This window comes from Scyliorhinus torazame, chromosome 8 (assembly GCF_047496885.1).
Source record: "Scyliorhinus torazame isolate Kashiwa2021f chromosome 8, sScyTor2.1, whole genome shotgun sequence".
Classification (NCBI taxonomy): Eukaryota; Metazoa; Chordata; class Chondrichthyes; order Carcharhiniformes; family Scyliorhinidae; genus Scyliorhinus; species Scyliorhinus torazame.
The window spans coordinates 13,202,191-13,227,318 of NC_092714.1; the positions used below are offsets into that span (position 1 = coordinate 13,202,191).

Below are 25,128 nucleotides of genomic sequence, written 5' to 3' on the forward strand. Positions count from 1 at the left end.
ACGGCCACGAGGGATCCCTGCACTGTCTGCCTGTTTGTTATTTTCCCCCTGACTGTAACCCAGCTATTCTTGTCCTGTACCTTGGGTGTGGTTACCTCCCTGCAACTCTTCTCTATCACCCCCTCTGCCTCCCGGATGATCCGAAGTTCATCCAGCTTCAGCTCCAGTTCCCTAACACGGTCTTTGAGGAGCTGAAGTTGGGTGCACTTCCCGCAGGTATAGTCAGCGGGGACACCGGTGGTATCCCTCACCACCCACATCCGACAGGAGGAGCATGCAACTGGCCTAGCCTCCATCCCCTCTTACCTTACAGAATATAGCTGCCCTGTGGACCAACTGGATCTCCGCCCTCCGACTCTGCTCCCAGTCAGCTGCACTCTCTGTAAACTCCTGTCTCTCTTCGCACTCTTCCGCATTCAGCAACTTGCCAATGCTCTTTAAACGGTAACTTCCAAACCCGTGATCTCTGCCACTTAGAAGGACGAGGGCAGAAGATTCATGACGAGATCACCAACTGCAAGCTCCCCTCCAAGTTGTTTAAGATTTCTGGGTTGCTGTAGATTAAGGAGACAAGAGTTCTGCTTCTCCACAAAACTCCTTTATTTTCCTTGATCCAACTTCACACACAAATCTCCACCAACCAATAGTGCCACCTGTAACCCCTTTATGTATCAGGGACTTCTATTGGACAATTGACATCAAATCAGCATTGAATTGGAAAGTCTGTTAACCCATTCCAACCACACGTCACACACCGTCCTGACTTGGAATTATATCATTTGTTCCTTCACTGCCGCTGGGTCAAAATCCTAGAACTCCCTTCCCAACTGCACTGTGGGTGTACCTACACCACATGGGCTGCGGCGGCTCAAGAAGGCAGCTCACCACCACCTGATGAATGAAGGGAAATCAGGAGAGAGCAACAAATGTGACCCTGAGACACTGGGTCACCTTCTCGACCAGCCCACTCCCCTTTCCCCTCCACAGCTTCACCCACCATCACCCACCCAGTTTGGCAAATTGAAAGACAGAAAAAGACTTGCATTCACTTGAGATTGGCCTTTCGTAACTTCAAGCTGACCCAAATTGTTTTGCAGCCAATTAAGTACTTGTTGAAGTGTAGTCGCTATTGCAATGTGGGGAAACGTAGTAATAATAATACCCGCTTATTGTCACAAGTAGGTTTCAATGAAGTCACTGTGAAAAGCACCTAGTCTCCACATCTCGGCTCCTGTTCGGGGAGGCCAGTACAGGAATTGAACCCGCGCTGCTGGCATTGTTCTGCATTACAAGCCAGCTGTTTAGCCCACTGTGCTAAACCAGCCCCTATGCAAACAGCAATATCTCACAAACCACAAAAGCTATCACGACCAGACTATCTTGTTCTTTCAGGGACCGTGGTTCAGGGAGAGAGATCCACACAGCATAACTTCCTTGCTCACCTTCAAAACAGTGGCAGTGGGATTTTTGCAACGACCAGAGAAGGACTCGGTTCATCATCCCTTCCTAAAGGCCGCACCTCCGACAGCTCCGCACTCTTGGGAAATGCCACCTCGGAGATTGTGGTCGCTGGAGCAGGATTTGTGACTACACCCTTCCCATTCAGAGGTTGAAAATACCACCCATAGCACGACGGCTGTCAAGTAACAGTCAGGAAAATAAGCAAGACTGATGTAGCGTTGGTTGACTTACTGTTGCAGTTGAGATCACAGAGATTGTAGTTGAATGAGGCTGTGCCATCGTCACACCACACTTTATTGTTAATCTGGAAAATTCCATAGTTAGTTGACGTGATTCTGCCACGATTCCGATAATGTCTTGTTATTTTTGTGTTGAATCCACTTTCCAAGTCAACCATGCACACCCCTAAAATTAAAATGACACAAGAACACTATTGCTTGAATATTTCACAAACACAGGTTTGAACGCAGATTAAAACATCCCCCTGAGAATGTCGACGAAAGTAGCCTTGCTGCCAGGGTCGCCAACTGCCCGGGAGTGCCCGTGCATCTCCAGGAATTGAAAATTAATTTCTTGAACATGACTGCCGAGAAGCAAAATCACAGAAAATTTGTAAAAACCTATTTTGGAACACCTTTGTCAAAGAACAAAGAACAATACAGCACGAGAACAGGCCCTTCAGCCCTCCAAGCCTGTACCAGTCATGATACCACCCTTGACCAAAACCCTCAGCACTTCCTTGTGCCATATCCCTCTATACCCATCCTATCCATGTGTTTGTCAAGATGCCTTTTGAACGCCGTTAATGTATCTGCTTCCACAACCTCCCCCTGGCAACGCGTTCCAGGCACTCACCACCCTCTGTGTAAGAAACCTGCCTCGCACATCTCCTCGAAACTTGGCCCCATGGACCTTAAACCTATGCCCCCTGGTGACTGACCCCTCCACCTTGGGAAAGAGCACCTGCCCATCCACTCTATCCATGCCCCTCATAATCTTGTAGACCAATATCAGGTCACCCTTAACCTCCGTCTTTCTAATGAAAAGAGTCTGAGTCTATTCAGCCTCTCCGCATAGCTAACACCCTCCAGACCTGGAAACATCCTCGCAAACCTCCCCTGCACCCTTGCCAAAGCTTTCACATCCTTCTGGTGGTGTGGCGACCAGAATTGTGCGCAATATTCCAAATGCAGTCTTAACAAGGTTCTATACAACTGTAACATGACTTGCCAGTTTTTATACTCGATGCCCCGTCCAATGAAGGCAAGCATTCTGTATGCTTTCTTGACTGTCTTGTCAACTTGTGTTGCCACTTTCAAAGATCTGTGGACCTACACGCCCAGATCGCCCTGACTTTCTATTTCGCCAAGAGTTTTTCCATTTACGGCATATTTCCCGTCTATGTTAGACCTACCAAAATGCATTACCTCACATTTGTCTGGATTAAACTCCATTTGCCATTTCTCTGCCCAAGCCTCCAACCTATCTATGTCCTGCTGTATCTTCTGACAATCCCTAACACTAACTGCCACTTTACCAACCTTGGTGTCATCCGCAAACTTACTGATCAGACCAGCTACATTTTCCTCCAAATCGTTTATGTACAATACAAACAACAGAGGTCCCAGCACGGATCCCTGTGGAACACCACGAGTCACAACCTTCCATTCAGAAAAACTGCCACCCTTTGCCTCCTGTGACCGAGCCAGTTCTGCATCCATCTTACCACCTCACCCCTGACCCTGTGTGACTTCAGCTTTGTCAATTTGGTTATCAGAATATTGGAGAAGTGGAAAATAAAAGTCTGTCCGACTGCTGCTGGGCGATTGGGTGCTTGAAGATGGAAGGGTAAATGGTGAGAGCTCCAGGAATATGACAAACCAGGAATTCATTTCCTATTCTTGGATGTTTAGTAAACCTTAAAGTCAGTACAGCCTGATTAGTATTAACCAGCTTCTTGGGGACAGTCAGCGAAAAGAACAAATGTTTAACCCGAGCCGAAATTACCTTTGTGAAATATTACAACTAAGCCTACTTCCTGCCCAGCCATAGTTACTGTGGTGATATGCATCACTGTAAATACACAAGGGGTTAATGTGAACACACCACACCTAGCTAGACACTAGAGGGAGCACCAGAGACATCATGACACACAGATATTCAACCAATAGGTCAGTAAGATAGGAAAAGGCCAATGGGCATTCAAGACACATCCAGACATGACACTACACAGGGGGGCATTACACCAACCCATCTCAAAGGACACAGCACACATGCTCAGTCACTTTCCAGTGGAGACACTGAGTGAGTACAGACACAGGGGTGATTGAACATCACACCCACCACGTGGATTGCAGCAGACTGGTTAGTCAGTCTGAGTAGCTATAGCAGGATTAACAGGAGAGTCGAATCCAAGTAGGAGAATCGTTACAGTAATAAATGTGTTAAAGCTATCTCCAAGTCTGAACCTTCCTTTGTCAGAGTGCACATCAAGGAAGCAGCTTCTGCTACGTCAAGAGCGTAACAAAACAGTTACCCCCTCTCACTTCATCCCACCCCATCACCGTATCTTTCTACGATTCTGTTTCACCTATTGATCCAGCTTCTCTCTCACAAATTGGCGCAGTTCAATTTTATACTTTTGTGGGACGTTAATTCAGCATCTCTGGCCTCCACACATCACCACTACAGAGCTCTAGTTTATGGAATGTGATGGTGAAGTGTCGTGGAATAGTCACTGGATTATTAATCCAGAGACCCAGTCTCTTACAATGTTCTGGGGACCGGGGTTCAAATATCACCAAGAAATAGGGTAGAATTTGAATTCAAATCACTAAAAACGGAATTTAAAAAGCCTAATAATGACCATGTGGCCGCTGTTGATTCTTGCACAAGCCCATCTGGGCAGGAGATTTCTTGCCATCCCTTCATACATGTCCCCACAGCAAAGGTTGACTCTCAGCTGCCCCTGGAATGGTCAAGTAAACCTTGAAGTTGCATATGAACCACTAGAAAGTCTATGAGGAAAGAAACTGGAGGGACCACCAAGCACGAGGCACGAGAAACAACATGGAAAACTCAGATCTGTTGTCTCTGCAAAGTCCTTTTTATTAACATTTGGAGCTTGTGCCATAATTGGGAGAGCTGTCCCACAGAGAGACATAGTCATTCTCACCCAATCATACCTTACAATGTCCCAAACACCATCATCACCTGCAACCCCCACCAGACAGACCAGTAGGCAGTGCTGGGTGAGGATGGGCAACCCCCCCCCCCAGGCCAGCCAGTGTGAGACCCCACCACCACCGTGCCCCTGGCACCAACCCTTGTTGCACACATCCATAGCTACCGCCCCCCGGCAGCATGGTAGCATTGTGGTTCGCACTGTTGCTTCACAGCTCCAGGGTCCCAGGTTCGATTCCGGCTTGGGTCACTGTCTGTGTGGAGTCTGCACATCCTTCCCGTGTGTGCGTGGGTTTCCTCCGGGTGCTCCGGTTTCCTCCCACAGTCCAAAGATGTGCAGGTTAGGTGGATTGGCCATCATAAATTGCCCTTAGTGTCCAAAATTGCCCTTAGTGTTGGATGGGATTACTGGGTTATGGGGAAAGGGTGGAGGTGTTGACCTTGGGTAGGGTGCTCTTTCCAAGAGCCGGTGCAGGCTCGATGGGCCGAATGGCCTCCTTCTGCACTGTAAATTCTATGATTTATGAAACACTAGCTGGCGATCGAACCCCACCTTATGGCACATGCCACACCCATACCACCCGTCATGGCCGGGCGCCCTGCACACATAGGCCACTGGCCATGCACTCCCTGTGCTGCCCGCGTCCGAGTGTCTCACACTGTGCATTATCTGTCCCCCTCCCATGAGAAGGTGCCCCACAACCGCAGGGAGCAGGAAAAGATCGGAGGGGGCCCGCCGGACAGTCTCAGAACAAAAGGCAATGGACCTGGTCGATGAGGTTGGAGAGTGGGCAGTCACAGAGGCAGAGGCAGAGGTTGGCATCGGAGATCCAAGTGAGCCCCCAATGAATTGCAATGTCCCTATGGCACGTGTGCCCCCCCCCCCCCCCCCACCACTCCCACACCATGCCTTCCCGCGATCGAACCATGTGTCTTGTCTTGTGTCTCTCAGGATTGCCTGTGAACGAGGCAGGTCCACCTGGGGTCGCCGCAAACCCTGGACTCACCTGTCAACTCCCTGGAGCACATGTTGGAGATGACATTGACTTGTCATCGCTGCTATCACCAGCTCCCTCCACCATCCCAGAGACACTCACCTCGGTTGGGCTTGTTAGTGAAGAGGCACCTGGGTCACTTTCTGGTGCGTACCCCACATATGCAGTGGTACATCTGCAGTGGTATATCAAGTGGAGTTAGGAATCCCTGAGGGGCGGACATTTGGAGGGTGGCCCAGCCCAGGGACTAGCTGTCGTCCAGATAGGTCTCAGGCTTATGGAAAGGACAGCCCCATCATAGTTGGAGATGCAGTTGCAGAGCCAGGGCCTGCATGAGGACTTAAGGTAAAGGAACCCTTAGGGAGCCGTAACCACAATATGATAGGATTTACCCTGCAGTTTGAGAGGGAGAAGCTGCAATCAGATGTAACGGTATTACAATTAAATAAGGGGAGGACAAGGCATCCATGCTTGATGAGGGAAGTCAAGGACAGCATAAAAGAAAAAGGAAAAGCATACAAAGTGGCGAGTATTAGTGGCAAGCCAGAGGATTAGGAATCCTTTAAAAGTGAGCAGAGGACAACTAAAAAAGCAATAAGGGGGGAGAAGATGAAATATGAGTGCAAGCTAGCTAGTAATATAAAGGAAGATAGGAAGTGTTTTTTTCAATATATAAAAGGTAAAAGAGAGGCAAAAATAGACATTGGACCACTGGAAAATGTGGCTGGAGAAGTAATAACAGGAAACAAAGAAATGGCAGCGGAACTGACTGTTACTTCCCCTCCCTCCCAGAATCAGGATAGGGTCCCACTCTGTCCTCACATTCACCCCACCAGCCTCCGCATTCAAAGAATCATCCTCCACCACTTCCGCCAACTCCAGCATGATTCCACCACCAAACACATCTTGCCCTCACTTCCACAGTTAGAATTTTACAGGGACCATTCCCTCCGGGACACCCTGGTCCACTCCTCCATCACCCCCAACACCTCACCCTCTCCCCACAGCACCTGACCATGCAATCAAACAAGATGCAACATCTGTCCCTTTACCTCCTCCCTGCTCACCATCCACTGGCCTAAACACTCTTTTCAAGTGAGACAGTGCTTCGCGGGCACCTCCTTCAATCTGGCCTATTGCATTTGCTGCTCCCAATGGGGTCTACATTATATTGGAGAGACTGAACACAGATTGGGTGAGCGGTTTGCAGAACACCGTCGGTCCGTCCACAAGCAGGACCCAGACCTTCCTGTCGTTTTAGGGTTAGGGTTAATCCATGGGCGGGATTCTCCGACCCCCTGCCGGGTCGGAGAATCGGCGGGGGCTGGTGTGAATCCCAACCCCGCCGGTTGCCGAATTCTCCGGCACCGGATATTTGGCGGGGGCGGGAATCGCGCCGCGCCGGTCGGCGGGCCCCCCCCCGGCGATTCTCCGGCCCGCGATGGGCCGAAGTCCCGCTGCTGGAATGCCTGTCCCGCCGGCGAGAATCAAACCACCTCTCTTACCGGAGGGACTAGGCGGCATGGGCGGGCGCCAGGGTCCTGGGGGGGGGGGGGGGGGGATCTGGCCCTGGGAGGTGCCCCCACGGTGGCCTGGCCCGCGATCGGCGGGCGGGCCTGTGCTGTGGGGGCATTCATTTCCCACCGCCTCGGCCACAGCCTTCACCATGGGCGACGCGTAAGAGACACCCCCCCCCCCCCACCCCTGTCCATGCACGGGGATGACGTCAGCAGCCACTGACGCTCCCACACATGCGCGGACTTCCGCCGGCAGACAAAGTCCTTTCCGACCCAGCTGGCGTGGCGCCAAAGGCCTTTCTCGCCTGCCGGCTGCGCGCCAACCACTCCGGCGCGGGCCTAGCCCCTCAAGGTGAGGGCTCGGCCCCTAAAGGTGCAGAGAAGTCACACCTTTGGGGCGGCCCGACGCCGGAGTGGTTCCCGCCACTCCATCCCGCCGGGACCCCCCGCCCCGCCGGGTAGCGGAGAATCCCGGCCCTGGTCTAAATGCAGAACCTGAACAATATCCAATGTTCGGCTGATATTTGGTAACATTCGCACCATTCATGTCCCAAGAAATCACCATCTCAAACAAGAGAGAGTCTAACCATCACCACTTGTAATTCAGCGGCATTCCCATTGCTGAATCCCCCAAGAACACCATCCTTGAGGCTACCATTGACCAGAAACTGAACTTGGCGAGCCATATAAATGCTGTGGCTACAAGAGCAGATCAGAGGCTCGGAATCCTGCGGCGAATAACTCACCACTAACGCGCAGTGGCAGCATTGTGTACCATTTACAAGATGCACTTCAGAAACTAACCAAAGCTCCTTGGACAGCTTCTTCCAAACCCACAACCATTACCATCTGGAAGCAAAGTTCTACAGACACATGGGAATCCCACCAACTTGAAATTCCCCTCCAAGTCACTCACCATCCTGACTTGGAAATATTCCGCCGTTCCTTCACTGTCGCCGGGTCAAAATAATGGAACATCCTCCCTAACAGCACTGTGGGTGTCCCTACACCACAGGGACTGCAGTGGTTCAACAAGGCAGCTCACCCTCACCTCGCATAAAAGGGCAATTAGGAATTGTCAGTAAATGCTGACCTAGCCAGCAACGCCACACCTGATGATGATTGAATGAAAAAAATTGTGCAAACGTCTTGAGATCTCTTGCAGCAGAAACTTTCTTTCATTGACTTTATCCATCCCCTTGTCACTCTTGTCAAAGGTTTTGCTTCAATTAGTTTTGGTGAGGTGTTTCTTTCTCTGTACCGGTTGCTCCCACTCACAGACCATTCATAATGCTGTTATTTAATGGCCTAGGTGAGGGACTGAGCCCATACTCAGGGCACCAGCGAGACTGATAGAAGTCATGGCGATGAACTAAATCAAGGGCATTAACTTGAAGATTTAAAATCTGTGGTTTGAACATTGGAAAGTTGCCATTTTGAGCTTCTGGGAAAGACTGATTCGGAGGCAGTGGCCAATCAAAGCAAAGCTGGGGGTGAAATTGGCTCTGTTGAGAAGTCACAGACCTGAAATGTTCGCCCTTTTTCCTGGATTGCAGACAATGAAGAAAAGTAAGACCGTTCCAACCCTTTGCCCAATCTCAATTCCTGGGATACCGTTCAGTCACCTGACCCAACTCTGGCCTTTATGGGTGTGTGCAACCCAGCCCAACACCACACACTGGATAAGAGGTAAGATAGCCAAATTTGCAAATGGCACTAATATCGGTGGGATAGTAAGTTGCAATGAGGAAATAACACACTTACAAACGGACACAGGTAGGCTGGGTGAGTGGGTCCAAATCTAGCAGATGGAGCTTGACATAGATAAGTGTGAGGTCATCCATTTTGGTTGGAAAAGTAGAAAGGCAACTTATTATCTCAATGGAGAGAAACTTTGGGATGGTTCGATGCAGAGGATTCTGGGTGTCCTTGTGCATGAATCGCAGAAAACTAGTGTGCAGGTGTAGCAGCTAATAAGGAAGGCAATGGAATTTTGCCTTTTATAGCTAAAGGGATAGAGTATAAAAGTAGGGAAGTGTTGCTGCAATTGTGCAAAGCATTGGTGAGATTTCACCTGGAGTATTGTGCACAGTTTTGGTCCCCTTATTTGAAGGGGGATGTAGTTGCATTGGAGGCAGTTCAGAGGAGGTTCACTAGATTGATTCCAGAGGTGAGGGGTTTGTCTTACTGAAGAGAGTTCGAGCAGTTTAGGCTCATAGCCACTCTAGTTTAGAAGAGTGAGAGATCTAACTGAGGTGTATAAGACGATGAAGGTATTGACAAGGTTGATGTAGTCCGTCTGCTTCATCTTGTAGGGCGTTCTAGAACGAGAGCTCATGGCCGGGATTCTCCGACCCTTCGCCGGGTCGGGGAATCTCCGGGGGGAGGCGCGAATCATGCCCCGCCGCCCCAATGCCGGCTGCCCTATTCTCTGGCTCCGTTTTTCGGGCGCCGGTGGGATCGCCGCCACGTCGGTCGGGGGCCGTTGACAGTGCCCCCCCCCCCCCCCCGCCCGCCCCCATCCCCAGCGATTCTCTGGGCCCCGATGGGCTGAGTGGGCGACATGTTTTGCACAGTCCCGCCGGTGTGAATTACTCACCTCACGCATGGCGGGACCTGGAAGGTGAGTGTGCGGGGGCAGTCCTGGAGGGGGAGGGGAGGAGGGGGGGATCCGACCTTGCGGGGGGGCCCCACGGTGGCCTGGCCTCGGGGTCTACCAATCAGCGGGCGGGCTGGTTCTACGGGGGCCTACTTTACTCCGCGCCGGGCCCCTGTAGGGCTCCGCTTATGGCACGGGGTCCGGCGCGGAAACGGGAACTCCTGCGCATGCGCGGAAATACGCCGGCCATTCCGCGCATGCGCAGACTTGCGCGGGCCGTTCGCCGCCAGCTGGAGCTGCGGGAACCACTCCGGCGCCAACCTAGCCCCTTTGAACGGGGAGAATTCCTCACTTTCGGGGGCCGTTGACGCCGGAGTGGTTGGCGCGGTTTTCCCGCTCGCTTGGGGACATCGCCCCATTATTGGAGAATCCTGCCCCATAGTTTTAGGATAAAGGAGTCTCAGATTTAAAACATAGGTGAGGAGAAATGACTTCTCTCAAAGCTTCGTGAATCTGTGGAATTCACTGCCTCAGAGTACGGTGATTGCTGATTGAGTACATTTAAGGAGGAGACAGGCAGATTTTTAATGACTAATGGGGTGAAGGGTTATGGAGAATGGGCGGGGAAGTGGAGTTGAGGCCGAGTGGAGATCAGCCATAATTGTATTGAATAGCGGAGCGAACACGTGGGACAGAATTGCCGACTCGTGTTCCTAATCCTTATGTCCTTATTTACTCCCTAACCCACTGAAAGGAACCTGTGACCACGAATGATCACCATTGTGGAAGGGAATGAGGTCAAGCGAAGCCCCAGTTGAGTGGGAATATGCGAGCACTGTGTTAACGAGCACTGATGAAACGAGACTCACAGTTAGCCAGGCTGTGTCTGCGAAATCCATCTCATCCTTTATCCTTCAAAATCCGGGCAAGTTCACATTTTTCGTAGACTCTGCCACTTGTGGCCTGAAGCAGGAGACTGAGAACCAGGAGAGTTTCCATTGGCACAGACTGGATTCTGGAGTCCATTCTGCCCTTTTACCGGAATACAGTAACCAGTGCACAAAGTTCCTCGAAGACAAACCTGGAATGGAACAAAAGGAAGAAAATGCGATGTGATGGTGTTCCACTAATTTAACAATAATCAAGTAGCCATACGCAGGGCAGGGAGAGCCGAGTTGAGGGCCAGGGCAGAGATTGAGGAGACTGGGCCAGCGTTTTCTGGTGTTTAGAAGGAGGAGAGTTGATCTCATTGAAATCTACAGAATTGCTATGTGGCTCGTCATAGTAGCTGCAGGAAGGATGTTGGGAGTGGGCAGGGGGGGGGGGGGGGGGCGGCGGCGGGGGCGCGGGGGGGGGCTCCACAGTAAGGTTAAAAAAAAACTTCTAATAAGGGGTAGGTCATTCAGGACGAAGATGAGGAGGAGTTTCTGTGCACTTTTGAATCTTTGGAGTAGTAAGGAGGATTATGGAGGCTCAGTCATTGAGTGCATTCAATACACAGATCGGCAGATTTCAGTTAGTCAAGGATATGGGGATAGTGCAGGAAAATGGTGAAAATTGTCAGTATGAACCTTTTCTGAACACTGTGAAAGATCGCTCGGAAGGTTCTCCACTGTTCCTCAACTGCTTCACCATGAAGTCTTTGCTCCCAGTCTACCTTAGCTAGTTCTTCTATCATCCCATTGTAATCGCCTTTGTTTAAGCACAAAACACTAGTGTTTGATTTTACCTTGTCATCCTCCAACTGTATTTTAAATTCCACCATATTGTGGTCGCTCCTTCCAAGAGGATCCTGAACTATGAGATCATTAATCAATCCTGCCCCATTACACAGGACCAGATCTAGGACCGCTTGTTCCCTTGTAGGTTCCATTACATACTGTCCCAGGAAATTATCCCAGGCACATTCTATAAACTCCTCCTCAAGGCTGCCTTTACCAACCTGGTTAAACCAATCGATATGCAGATTAAAATCTCCCATGATAACCGCTGTACCATTTCTACATGCATCCGTTATTTCTTTGCTTATTGCCTGCCCCACCATCCTGTTACTATTTGGTGGCCTATAGACTACTCCTATCAGTGACCTTTTCGCCTTACTATTCCTGATTTCCACCCAAATTGATTCAACCTTGTCCTCCATAGCACCAATATCATCCCTTACTATTGCCCGGATGCCATCCTTAAACAACAAAGCTACACCACCGCCCTTATCGTCCATTCTATCCTTGCGTATAGTCTGATACCCTTGGATATTTAACTCCCAGTTGTGACCAGCTTTTAACCATGTTTCAGTAATGGCCACTAAATCATAGTCATTCATGATGATTTGCGCCATCAACTCATTTACCTTATTTCGTATACTACGAGCATTCAGGTAAAGTACACTTATGCTGTTTTTTATGTCTTTGTTATGAATCCTAACACCTTGATCAGTAACTTTTCGCAAATTATTTTTCCTCTTACCGCTTCTCCTAATTTTCCTTGTCTTTGAACCCATATCTCTACATAATAACCTGTCACGTAACCTGCTGCCTTGATCTCCATTAACCATTATACTGTCCATAGCTTTACACTTCCCTTCCCCCCAACTTGCTAGTTTAATTGGCAGTCAACTGGAGGCCATTACAGAGGCTCAGGTCATTCATACAGATGTGTTAGGCCTTGCCTTTCGCACATGTGTCCTTGGTGGCCTCAAACCCTCGGAAGACAACATTGAAGTAAAGCTTGCAGCTGAATTCTTTTCAGCTAAATTCTCTGAACAGGAGGGGTGGAAAACAAGGATGAGGGTGATAGAATTGGGCTTTTGGGAGGACATGGTGAATGTACCTCTGCCACCTCGTCATTGTCCTTGCTGTTGCCCCATTGCCAAGGTGGTGCAGTTTTGAACGTTGTGCTGGGTCTTCCAGACTCAGAGCTGCTCGAGGTTGTCCTCCGAGGCCATCTACAGTCGCCTGCATTGGAAGCCAGCAGCCTGGAGCACGTACAAAACATGATGCAGCCCATGGAACCATGCACCGCAGGGAAGCCTGTCATCCTAGCATATCCATGCACTCGCCCTGCCTGCCTCTCTCGGGCAAGAGGGAATGAGAGGAAGCAATCGCTGTTTGCACAGAGACCTCTCTTATACAACAATGAAGTGAAAATCGCTTATTGTCACAAGTAGGCTTCAATGAAGTTACTGTGAAACGCACCTAGTCGCCACATTCCGGCGCCTGTTCAGGGAGGCCGGTACGGGAATCGAACCGTGCTGCTGGCCTGCCTTGGTCTGCTTTAAAAGCCAGCGATTTAGCCCAGTAAACTAAACCAGCCCCTCGTACTGCACCAGCCCCAATGCACTGCAGACTGCAAGTGTTGCGCATATTTTGAAAAGCAGCCTAGACATAGCCTGAGGCATCATAGGCTTGATCCCTCTCCACCAACCCCTGCTCCCTAACTTCCCCCTGACTCCCCCCAAATCTCTAAGCCCTTTGATCCTCTGAATTTCCCCATCCTCCAACTCCCCTATCCTTCGCCTCCTGACCCTCCAAATCGCCAATCTCCCAAACCCCCGGAACCTCCATCTATCCCCTGACCCCCTCACAATTAGGTGGGGTTACGGGGATAGGGCGGAGGCGTGTGTTTGGGTGCGGTGCCCCGAAGGGTCGGAGCAGACTCGATGGGCTGAATGGCCTCCTTCTGCACTGTAGGGATTCTATGATTCTATGAATCGAACCTGACATGACCTCACCACCCTGCAACCTACCACTACGCTGCCCTACTCAAGTGGCACCCTAACCACCCTACTACCCTACCATCCTACCCCCTACCCACTTATCTCACTCACACTTATTCACGAACACAGCAAAAGCTATTTAAATACGCCAAAGATTCTCAATGTGTTGGAGAATGAAGACTTCACAAATTACAGTGGCTTGTGCCATTAAAGGGGCTGTGTCTTTGCTTCTCCGATGATCCTGCACTACAAAGAAGAATAGGCACACTCCGTATTCCTGAATAGGCCCCGTTTGGAGGTCCGAGGGAGGAATGCAGAGCTCTGACGCTGTGGAGAAATATAGAAGCAGAGTGACACTCCAATGGCTAATATTCAAGCTGTGAGCTGATCGGGGTAGTGGACGTTTGGCATTCCCACTCTCTCCAACTGGAATTTCCTTTGCTTATTTTGCACAGGGCAGAATCTCAGCTTGTTCGAGCACACTCCCAAATTCTGACTCCCTCCACCCCCCTTCACACTGCCCTCCACACCCCAGACCCCCCCCCTCCCTTTGCCTACTTTGGTTTGAAGTTATCCGAGTCTGGTAAACATTAATGTTTTGGACATGAGCACTGTGCTGCCTGGGTTAACAATCTGCTGCTGTCTTTCCAAAGAATCATTCACATTGCTTGTTTTCAACACTGAAATAAATACTATCAATCCCCTGGGTCATGGTGAGGCTGTTTCTCACAATCCCAGGACATTGCTACTCCAGGACCTGAGAGGAGGGCTCAATCGTCTTCAGCTGCTCCATCAGTTATTAAAGGAAAGAAAGAGCTCGCATCTATAACGCCCCTTTGATAAAGCTCCCAAATCACTTCCTAGCCAATAAAGTCTAGATACTGTTGTGATGTGGGAAAAATGGCAGCCAATTTGTGCACAGCAGGCTCTCACAAACAGCATTGACCAGATAATGTACGTAACTTCCTGGCTCCCCAGCTTCGTACAAGGGGAGAACTCCAAAGATGCGCTAGGAATCCCTCTCGGAATTCCCAGGTGTGGTATTATCAGGTATTGCAGTACCCGAGAGGCTGAAGACCATTGGTTAAACCTAGGAGTTTACCATTGGCTGTTCGGTACGTAGCTCCGCCCTGACAGGCGGGGTATATGAACCGGTGCAGTCCCAGCAGCCCTCATTCTGTACCGAAGCTGCTGGGGAACAGTTCTAGTCTATTAAAGCCTTCAGTTATGTTACTACCTCATCTTTAAGCGTAATTGATCGTGCATCAATTTAATAGACTACACTTAAGCTGAAAGGATAGATCTCCGAATCAAGCCGGAGTGTCTACAACTCAGCCCCCACACGGAGAACTCGGCGGCGATATTTAAGCACTGGCTGGCGTGCTTTCAAGGCTACCTCGAGACGGCCGGAGGCGCCCCCTCAGGAGAACAGAAACTGCATCTCCTGCACTCGAGAGTAAGCCCTGGGATCGTCACCCTCATCGAGGAGGCGGAGGACTTCGATGCTGCGAACAAACTGTTAAAAGGACATTATATCCGCCCTGTAAATCAGGTCTACGCACGTCACGTGCTTGCAACTAGACGGCAAAGCCCCGGAGAATCATTGGAGGAGTTCTACCGTGCGCTACTGGTGCTGGGCAGAAACTGTGGCTGCCCGCAGGTTTCGGGCAGCGAGCACACGGAACTTCTAATCCGGGATGCCTTCGTAGCAGGTATGAGCTCCTCAGAGATCTGCCTAAGACTCTTAGAAAAAGACACCTTGGGACTTAGAGAGGCACGGGCCCTGGCAGGGTCCATGGACGTTGCCTCCAGAAACGCGCAATCCGTGCGCCCGACCGCGCGGCGGCCCCCTAGGCTGCGTGGCATCCTGCAGCAGCAGCCCCACAGACCTTCCCCGTGCCCCCGCAGGCCTGCGCCGTAAGACGGCCCGCTAACTCTGTCGGGCCCGGCTGTTTCTCCTGCGGGCAGGCGAAGCACCCCCGCCAGCGCTGCCTGGCCCACACCTCCACCTGCAAAGGGTGCAGCAAGAAGGGCCATTTTGTGGGAGTCTGCCAGGCACGAGCCATGGCCGCGGTCTCCAGCAACTCCGGACCGCCGCGGCAACCTTCCCTTCGGGCCCCAGGCGGCCAGCACTCACCGCCACCCACCTATCCTAGGGCCACGTGCGACCCACGGGAATGGCCATCTTGCCCCTCGGACACCACGCTGGACGGATGGGAGCCGCCATTTTGCCCATCCCCGCTGACATTTTGTCCATCCCCGACCACCTTGTGCGACCCATGGGCGATGCCATCTTGGAGGGGGCCCCAGGCCCCCAGCACGGCCGACTACACGCTGCCCGATCAGAACCTGCAACTACTTCATCTGGCCTCGGTGACTCTGGACCAAAGTCGACCTCGGACACTCGTAACAGCAACGATGACGGTCTTCATCAACGGCCACGAGACGGCCTGCCTGATCGACTCTGGGAGCACGGAAAGCTTTATACACCCCGACACGGTAAGGCGCTGTTCACTTGTTACCAACCCTGTAAACCAAAGAATCTCCCTGGCCTCCGGGTCACACTCAGTGGAGATAAAGGGTTTCTGCCTAGCGAACCTCACTGTCCAAGGCAGGAAATTCAACAAGTTCCGCCTTTATGTCCTGCCGCACCTCTGCGTGGCTACACTCCTGGGGTTGGACTTCCAATGTAACTTGCAAAGCCTGACCTTCAAATTCGGCGGCCCTATACCCCCCCTTACTTGTCTGCAGCCTCGTGACCCTTAAGGTCGACCCGGCTTCCCTGTTTGCGAACCTCACCCCGGATTGCAAATCCGTCGCCACTAGGAGCAGACGGTACAGTGCCCAGGACCGGACCTTTATCAGGTCAGAGGTCCAAAGGCTGCTAAGGGAAGGGGTCATCGAAGCGAGCAACAGTCCCTGGAGAGCTCAAGTAATGGTGGTAAAGACCGAGGAGAAACATAGGATGGTCATTGGCTACAGTTAGACCATCAACAGGTTTACGCAGCTGGATGCGTACCCTCTCCCCCGCATATCCGACCTGGTAAACAGGATCACGCAATACAAGGTCTTCTCCACGGTGGTTCTCAAATACGCCTACCATCAGCTACCCCTCCGTACTAGTGACCGCAAATACACTGCCTTCGAAGCAGATGGGTGGCTCTATCAATTTTTAAGGGTTCCCTTTGGTGTCACTAACGGGGTCTCGGTCTTCCAACGCGAGATGGGCCAAATGGTTGACTGGTACGGCTTACGCGCACCGTTCCAGTATCTTGATAACGTCACCATCTGCGGCCATGACCAGCAGGACCATGACACCAACCTCCGAAAATTTCTACAGACCGCGAAAATCCTTAACTTAATGTATAATAAGGATAAATGCGTATTTAGCGCCGACCGTCTAGCCATCCTCGGCTACGTAGTGCGAAATGGAGTTATAGGCCCTGACCCTGAACGCATGTGCCCCCTTATGGTGTTCCCCTTCCCTCACTGCTCCAATGCCCTGAAGCGCTGCCTCGGGTTTTTCAGCTATTATGCCCAGTGGGTCCCAAAGCCCGACCCCTAATCCAGTCCACAACCTTCCCCCTGTCGACGGAGGCCCGCCAGGCCTTCAGCCGCATCAAAGCAGACATTGCAAAGGCCACGATGCGCGCCATCGACGAGCCCCTCCCCTTCCAGGTCGAGAGCGATGCGTCCCACGTAGCTCTGGCCGCCACCCTCAACCAAGCGGGCAGACCCATGGCCTTCGTCTCCCGTACCCTCCATGCTTCCGAAATTCGCCATTCCTCGGTCGAAAAAGAGGCACAAGCCATAGTCGAAACTGTGCGACATTGGAGGCATTACCTGGCCGGCAGGAGATTCCCTCTCCTCACTGACCAACGTCCGGTGGCGTTCATGTTCGAAAATGCACAGCGGGGCAAGATAAAAAACGACAAGATCTTTCGGTGGAGGATAGAACTCTCCACCTACAACTACGAGATCTTGTATTGTCCCGGGAAGCTAAACGAGCCTCCTGATGCCCTGTCCCACGGCACGTGTGCCACCGCACAAGTGGACGGCCTCCGAGCCCTCCACGAGGACCTCTGCCACCTGGGGGTCACTCGTTTTTTCCACTTCATTAAGACCCGCAACCTGCCCTACTCCATCGAGGAGGTCAGGACAGTCACCAGGGACTGCCAAATCTGTGCGGAGTGCAAACCGCACTTCTACCGGCCAGAGAGGGCGCACCTGATAAAGGCTTCCCGTCCCTTTGAACGCCTCAGCATGGACTTCAAAGGCCCCCTCCCCTCCACCGACCGCAACACGTACTTCCTGAACGTGATTGACGAGTACTCCCGGTTCCCATTCGCCATCCCCTGCCCAGACATGACCACAACCACCGTCATCAAGGCCCTCCAGGGTATCTTTACATTGTTCGGTTTCCTCGCGTATATACATAGTGATAGGGGGTCCTCCTTTATGAGCGACGAACTGCGTCAATTCCTGCTCAACAGGGGCATTGCCTCAAGCAGGACGACCAGTTACAACCCCTGGGGAAATGGGCAGGTAGAGAGGGAGAACGGAATGTTCTGGAAGACCGTTCTACGATCCAGGAATCTCCCAGTCTCCCGCTGGCAAGAAGTCCTCCTGGAGGCCCTCCATGCCATCCGGTCTCTGCTCTGTACAACGTCTCCTTGTCTTCCCCAGGAAGTCCTCTTCCGGGACCTCACTCCCAACCTGGCTAGCAACACCCGGACCCATCCTGCTTCGGAAGCACGTGCGGGCGCTTAAGTCGGACCCATTGGTCGAGAGGGTCCACCTGCTGCACGCTAACCCCCAGTACGCCTACTTGGCGTTCCCTGACGGCCGGTAAGATACAGCCTCCCTTCGGGACCTGGCGCCCGCCGGAACCCCACGCGCAACCGAACCATTACCCCCCCCCCTCCCCCCCACCTCCACAGCACCTCACAGGAGGGTCAGTCCTCCCACTGCTCCTGCCGAGGCCCTCCCAACCACCGACGCCCCCTATAGGCACCCCCCTCTCGTGTCAACCATTTGCCCCACCAGCGCCGTCTAGGGGTGACGAAGCTGCCATGGAGGCCGACGCCACACTCCCGGAGTCGCAGACGCCTGGACCCCCACCAGAATCACCACCGAAGCTCAGACGATCCAGGAGGACGACCAGGCCACCCAACCGACTAATTGCTTCACTGTAACTGTCACTGTAAATGAACACTGAATGTATATATCTTCCAAGCTTGTAAATATTCACGACAACCCTGTAAGGAGGTATCACGGTACCTCCATATCTGATCATACCATGTTAGATGCATTTGTAACCACTGGCCACCACCCCAACCGGACTCTTTTTTAACAGGGGGTGAATGTGGTATTATCAGGTATTGCAGTATCCGAGAGGCTGAAGACCATTGGTTAAACCTAGGAGTTTACCATTGGCTGTTCGGTATGTAGCTCCGCCCTGACAGGCGGGGTATAAGAACCGGTGCCGTCCCAGCAGCCCTCATTCTGTACCGAAGCTGCTGGGGAACTAATCTAGTCTATTAAAGCCTTCAGTTATGTTACTACCTCGTCTTTAATTGTAATTGATCGTTCATCACCAGGGAAGTTTTGTGGTAGTCATCACTAGCTGTATTGTATGTATTACGGTAAGACACATATACTAGAGGTACATGGGTAAATCCCTGCCTGCTGGCTCCGCCCAGTAAGCGGCGTATAAACGTGTGTGCTTGCCGGTGCTGCAGCCATTCTGGTTCCAGCTACAGGAGACACAACATCTTTGCTCAATAAAGCCTCGATTATTCCACTACTCTCGTCTTTGTGGTAATTGATAGTTTACCTGTCAATTGTTCAGAAGCGCGAGCTTCCCCTGGACAATTGCACTGCGTTGGGCTCCGTCTGACAAAGTGATTTAAATTGCCGAGTTCAGATGTTTCTGCCAGTTTTACATTAATAGTTACTCTGAAAAAGTTAGAAGAAATAAAAATACTTCTAACTTCAGCGTATTTTAAATATCCAGACTGAGCCCCTGTAAGAGACACTCCCCACACCCCCGAACCCCCAGGACACTCCCCTGCCCCCACACCCACTAAGGACCCCCTCCCCCATGGTATTCCCCACTGGCAAACTCCCCCCCCCCCTTTGGACTTACCCCCTCTCCCCGGACCTGACCGAACCTGGATGGAGCCCCTCCTGACCCAAAAGCATTTACAGGTGCACGGAGTGTGAGAGTCGGCAATCCACTTGACAGGAACAGCGTTGGAGCCAACTTAACCCAACGTTCTAAATTCAGATCATACAAACATAAAGAAGAGGAACAAGAGTCAACCCCTTGAGCTTGCTCTGCTGGTCAATATGATCATGATTGATCTGATGTGACGAAAGGTTCATTTTCCAGTCTTAACCCCCCTTGTCAACCAAAAATCTATTTCACTTGGCCTCGAATATATTCACTGACCCAGTCACCATTGCTCTCTGAGGGAGAGAATTCCAAATGCTTAGAGAACAAATTCTTCCTCATCTTAGTCTTAAATGAGAGGCCCCTTCGTTTGAAGCTATACCCCTAGTTCTAGATTCCCCATGAGCGGAAACACCCCCTCAGCAATTAGAACCGTACGTTTCAATAAAAACACGTCTCATTCTTCCAGACCCCAGTGAGGACACAACCGGCTCAATTTTTCCTTTTAGGACAATCCCTTTATCCCAGAAATCAGCCGATTAAATCTTCTTTGAATTACCTCCACATCAATTAATCCCTCCATAAGTAGAGTACCCAAACCGCACATGGCACTCGAGATGTAATGTCACTATTCCCCTGTACAGTTGTAGTAAAACTTCCCTACTTTTATATGCCTCCTCACTTGCAATGGAGATTAACATTTCATTTGCCTTCCTAATTACTTGCCGATATATATGCTAACATGTTGTCATTCATGTACTAGGATACCCAGGTCCCTCTGTAGCACTGCTTCTGGCAATCTCTGTCAATTTGACAAATACCCTACTTTTGGATTTGGATTTTGTTTATTGTCACGTGTACCGAGGTACAGTGAAAAGTATTTTCTATTCTTCCTGACTGTGGCAACTAGGGGCTTTTCACAGTAACTTCATTGCATTGTTAAGTGTGCAATCTCACATGTACAACATCTGACAGTGATTTCCCCACTCACTTAAACAATTCATATCCTTATGGCTACATTTTGTATCCTCCTCACAGCTCGCCTTCCTACCTATTTTTATATTGCCGGAAATTTGACTAAAATACTCTTTCACCTCAGTTTTTCATCCAGACTGCAAATAGTTTCTGCCTCAATGCAGATCCTGCTTTCACTTTACTAGTTCCATTTTGCCAATCTGAAGGTGACCCATTTATTCAAGATTGCCTGTTGCATGTTGGCTTCTATCTGGAGCTGATCACATGGTTAGATGTGCTTTTCTTTAAAACAACTTCTCAAGGTGCATCATCAAGGGGGATTTCCTTTCCGAACCTGCAGCGCAGTCAGAGATAAGGATAATTACACTGACTCACCTGAAGGCTGTCCCTTCAGACGTTGGTCGCGTCAGAAAGATTGGCGGATATCTCCAGCTTAAATCTCAACAGGAGGGGTTGTGATTCCTCTTTCCACATTCATGCAAAGAGATCGCTCCCCTCTCTAACCTCACGCCTCTCCCACTGCCAACGGCATGTTCCTCCCCCACTGCCAGTACAAGGCAATGGGACACTTCCACTCCTCGAACTCTGGTGTTGCCAACTCTTGCCTTCCTGGGAGGGAGGTACTGGGAGGTTGGAAACAGGATAGATTAGTGCATACTCAACAGTACACTGCTTGAAACAATTCTTCGGAGTGCAGGATGTTACATTTTATCCACGCCCAATATCTTCCACAACTTATCATTAACTCAATATCATGCACAGGATAGAATATTATGTCCTCGCCCAGGTCAATGTTTAAACATTAAAGGAGTACAACACAAGATAGTAAGTAATAAATACAATGCCTATTCTCTTTACTGTGCAGTAGTTCTTAAACAGATACATCTCCAGCTGGGGACCTCTGACTTCAGATGATGTTGTGTACACAATTTGCAATCAGTTGACGCCTATATTTGGTACAGAGTTCCCTGAGTGATGTGCTCTGAGGACCCCCCCACCCCCCACCCCCACCTTGATAAGCAGCTGGAAGGCCAGAAGAAAATGTATCATTTGAGAGGAATGAGAGCAATGTCCAGGTTGTCATCATGTTAATGGTAATGTAAGTACCTCATCCCAGTAAAATTATAGGAAAAATAATAACAATCTGATAAAAATCCAACAGAAAGGCCAACAAGGAATGTGAGAAGATAAAACATGAACTGAAAGCAGCATTGCGACCAAAGGACAAAGCAGGGTCTATTTCCCAATTACGAGTCCCTTGCGTAAACGCTGGTCTCATAATGCAACATGCTAATTGGAAAGAAAAGGCAGAAAGTGCTGTAAAAAATAGTGATAGGCCAGAAGATTGGGAACATTTTAGACTTTTGTTATTCATTCATGGGATGTGGGCATTGCTGGCTGGACCAGTGTTTATTGGCCAAGCGATTGTACCATCCACAAGATTCACTGCAGGAACTCACCGAGGTTCCTTAGGCAGCACCTTCCAAACCCACGACCACTACCATCTGGAAGGACAAGAGCAGCAGATACCTGGGAACCCCACCGCCTGGAGGTTCCCCTCCAAGTCACTCATCACCCTGACTTAGAAATATATCGCCGTTCCTTCACTGTCACTGGATAGACATCCTGGAACTCCCTAACAGCATAGTGGGTGTTCCTACATCACATGGTCTACAAAGGCTCAAGAAGACAGCTCCCCACCCACCTTCTGAAGGGCAACTAGGGATGGGCAACAAATGCTGGCCTAGCCAGCGAAGCCCACGTCTCGTAACAAAACAAATTAAAAAAAGAACTGTAATAAGGTCATGGAAAAATGGGTAGGAACAGCATTAGGAACTAAAATGAAGCTCCTGACTGATAATGGTGGGGAATTTACCAATGAGGAATTTCAAATAATGTGAGAAAATGTAAACATTGTAGTTATGCACACTGCAGCTGAGGGCCCGTTTAGTAATAATAATCGCTTATCGTCACAAGTAGGCTTCAATGAAGTTACTGTGAAAAGCCCCTAGTCGCCACATTCCGGCGCCTGTTCGGGGAGGCTGGTACAGGAATCGAACCGTGCTGCTGGCATTGTTCCCTATTATAAGCCAGCTGTTTAGCCCACTGTGCTACACCAGCCCCTAAACCAAAGGCCGACTTTGGTCTTTGTGAAAGAAACCATACCGTAGTGGACGATATGTTACATAAAATATTATCTGCTTCAGGGCGGCAGGATAGCACAGAGGTTAGCACTGTAGTTTCACAGTGCCAGGGGCCCCAGTTTGATTCCCGGTTTGGGTCACTGCCTGCGCGAAGTCTGTGCGTTCTCCCCGTGGGTTTCCTCCGGGTGCACTGGTTTCCACCCACAAAGTCCCGAAAAGACGTGCTTGTTAGGTGAATTGGACATTCTGAATGCGCCCTCAGTGTACCCGAACAGGCGCCGGAATGTGGCGACGAGGGGATTTTCACAGTAACCTCATTGCAGTGTTAACGTAAGCCTACTGGTGACAATAATATTATTATAAATTGCAAATGGCATTGACATGGACGGTACACGCAAATAACTCTTTGCAAATGGTTTGGGGATGGGGAGGATGGGGGGTAGAATCTATACCAGTTGGTGTGCGGAATATATCCAGAGCTGCCTTCCCGTGCTATCAGATGCTCCCCCTGCTTTCAAAGGGATGAGAATTAGTTCTAATTTTTCTGCTTTTAAAATGACGGTGACCTCAGAAATAAATCGCAAACTTGTGCACGAGGTCCTGCTCGTATGGGAGAAAGGTTAAATAGCAGTAGTCCAGAAAGGGAAAGGGATGTAACTAGAGGTCCTAGTTTAACAAGGATGAAGCCCAGAGAGCAAGATGGCAATCTCCATAGAAGTGGAAGTCCTCATGACCGAGAGATTTTAGTAACCGCTAGTAAACTGGAAAACAAACTAATAAAGGAAACCAGAGATAGTTGGAAAGTCGGAAGGAATGTGGAAGGATACAGGGGTACCTTCCAAGTTACAGCCAGCTTTTTCTCACAGATCGGAGAATCAGAATCACAGAATCATACAGCGCAGAAGAGCCCTTTCAGCCCATCGAATCTGCACCGCCGAATGAAAGTCACCTGACCTGCCTACCTAAGAGCCATTTGCCAGCACTTGGTCCATCGCCTTGAATGTTGTGACGTGCCAAGCACTCACCCAGGTACTTTTCAAAGGATGTGAATCAACCTGCCGCTACCCTCCTCCCAGGCAGCCCATTCCAGAGCCGTCACTACCCCCAGGGTAAAAACGTTTTTCCTCAAATCCCCCCTAAACCTGCTGCCCCTCACCTTCAACTTGTGTCCCCCTCGTAGCTGACCCTTCAACTAAGGGGAACAGCTGCTCTCATCTACTGCAGGGAAAGTGAGTTTGAAGATTATTTTGGCGTAAAATTCCTGGGAATGCAAATTTATGATCCAACGGCTGCGTTTTTACAAGGGGGGAAGTTTCTGTAGTACCCTCAATAACGACACGAGAGTGTGGAATGGTAAACGAAGGCTTTAATAAGCAGAGAAAGGGCCAGCTACAGAGATGAGTGCTCACTGAGTGCTGCCTACAGGGCGTCATCTTATATACGACTCCCTGGTGGGCGGAGCCAGAGGCGGAGTCCCCCAGGGATCTACACCCGGTCTTAAAGGGGCATCACCTACATGGTGTTAAGGGTACAGTAACCATTCATCACATTTTCAAAGAGACGTTTTCTTGAAACCCCACAAAGAAGTTTGTGACATAGAAGGAAAGCTACGGAAAATGAACAAGTGTGTTCAAGGGTTGAACGATGCATCAGGGATATGGGGCTGGATTCTCCGTTTGGCGGTCGGCCGGAAAATCTAAGTTCCCGACCAAATCGCGACGCTCCGCCCACTCCAAAGTACTCCGCAAGTACGCCGCGCACGTATTGACGGCCTCAGGACATTGCCTGAGGCCCGCCCCACAATGCTCCACCCCCGACCGGCCGAGTTCCCGATGACGCCGGTTGTGTGTGGCCTCGTCCGTCGGGAACTCGGCGTGGCGGCTGCGGACCTCAGTCCAGCGCCGCCACAGTCGGGGGAGGGCCGATCCGTGGGCAGGGGGTGCTTTATCGGGGCTGGGGGCACTATGGTGGGGTGGTCCGGGGCGCGCGAGCCGCCCAAAGGGGAGGCACTATTTCGCGGGCCGGGTCCGCGAGCAGCCTCCGGCCATGTAGCACGGCGCGGCCGCTGCAGGCAGTCGCTGTGCGCATGCCCGGCAATTCTCCAGGCCGTATCGGCAGCTAGGGCCGGGTGCTCTATGCTGCCGGCATGCTATTCCCCAGCCAAATGGAGGATCAGTGGCCATTTTACGCCAATATATCTGGTGCAAAAGGCCACCATCCCCACGCCGGCGTGGGGATATAGCCTCAGAAGCAGAGAATCCAGCCCATGGTATTTTTCAGCGGGGTCTGTCCTATTGAAAATAAGTTGCCCTCAGTTAAAGGCAAACCACGCAATATTCTGCTGGTACCAGAAGGAGAAACTAG

The 25,128-nt window shown here is 50.8% G+C and overlaps 1 long non-coding RNA gene across 1 annotated transcript; it reads right to left on the reverse strand.

The window, feature by feature from the left end:
* Positions 1-1,696: 1,696 nt before the first annotated feature.
* On the reverse strand, positions 1,697-21,232 carry LOC140427647 (uncharacterized). The gene is made up of 3 exons (XR_011948582.1): positions 20,996-21,232; positions 10,625-10,836; positions 1,697-1,866 (listed from the first exon to the last, which is right to left on the reverse strand). It is a non-coding gene; the product is annotated as an uncharacterized lncRNA (long non-coding RNA).
* Between the last annotated feature and the right edge of the window lie 3,896 nt (positions 21,233-25,128).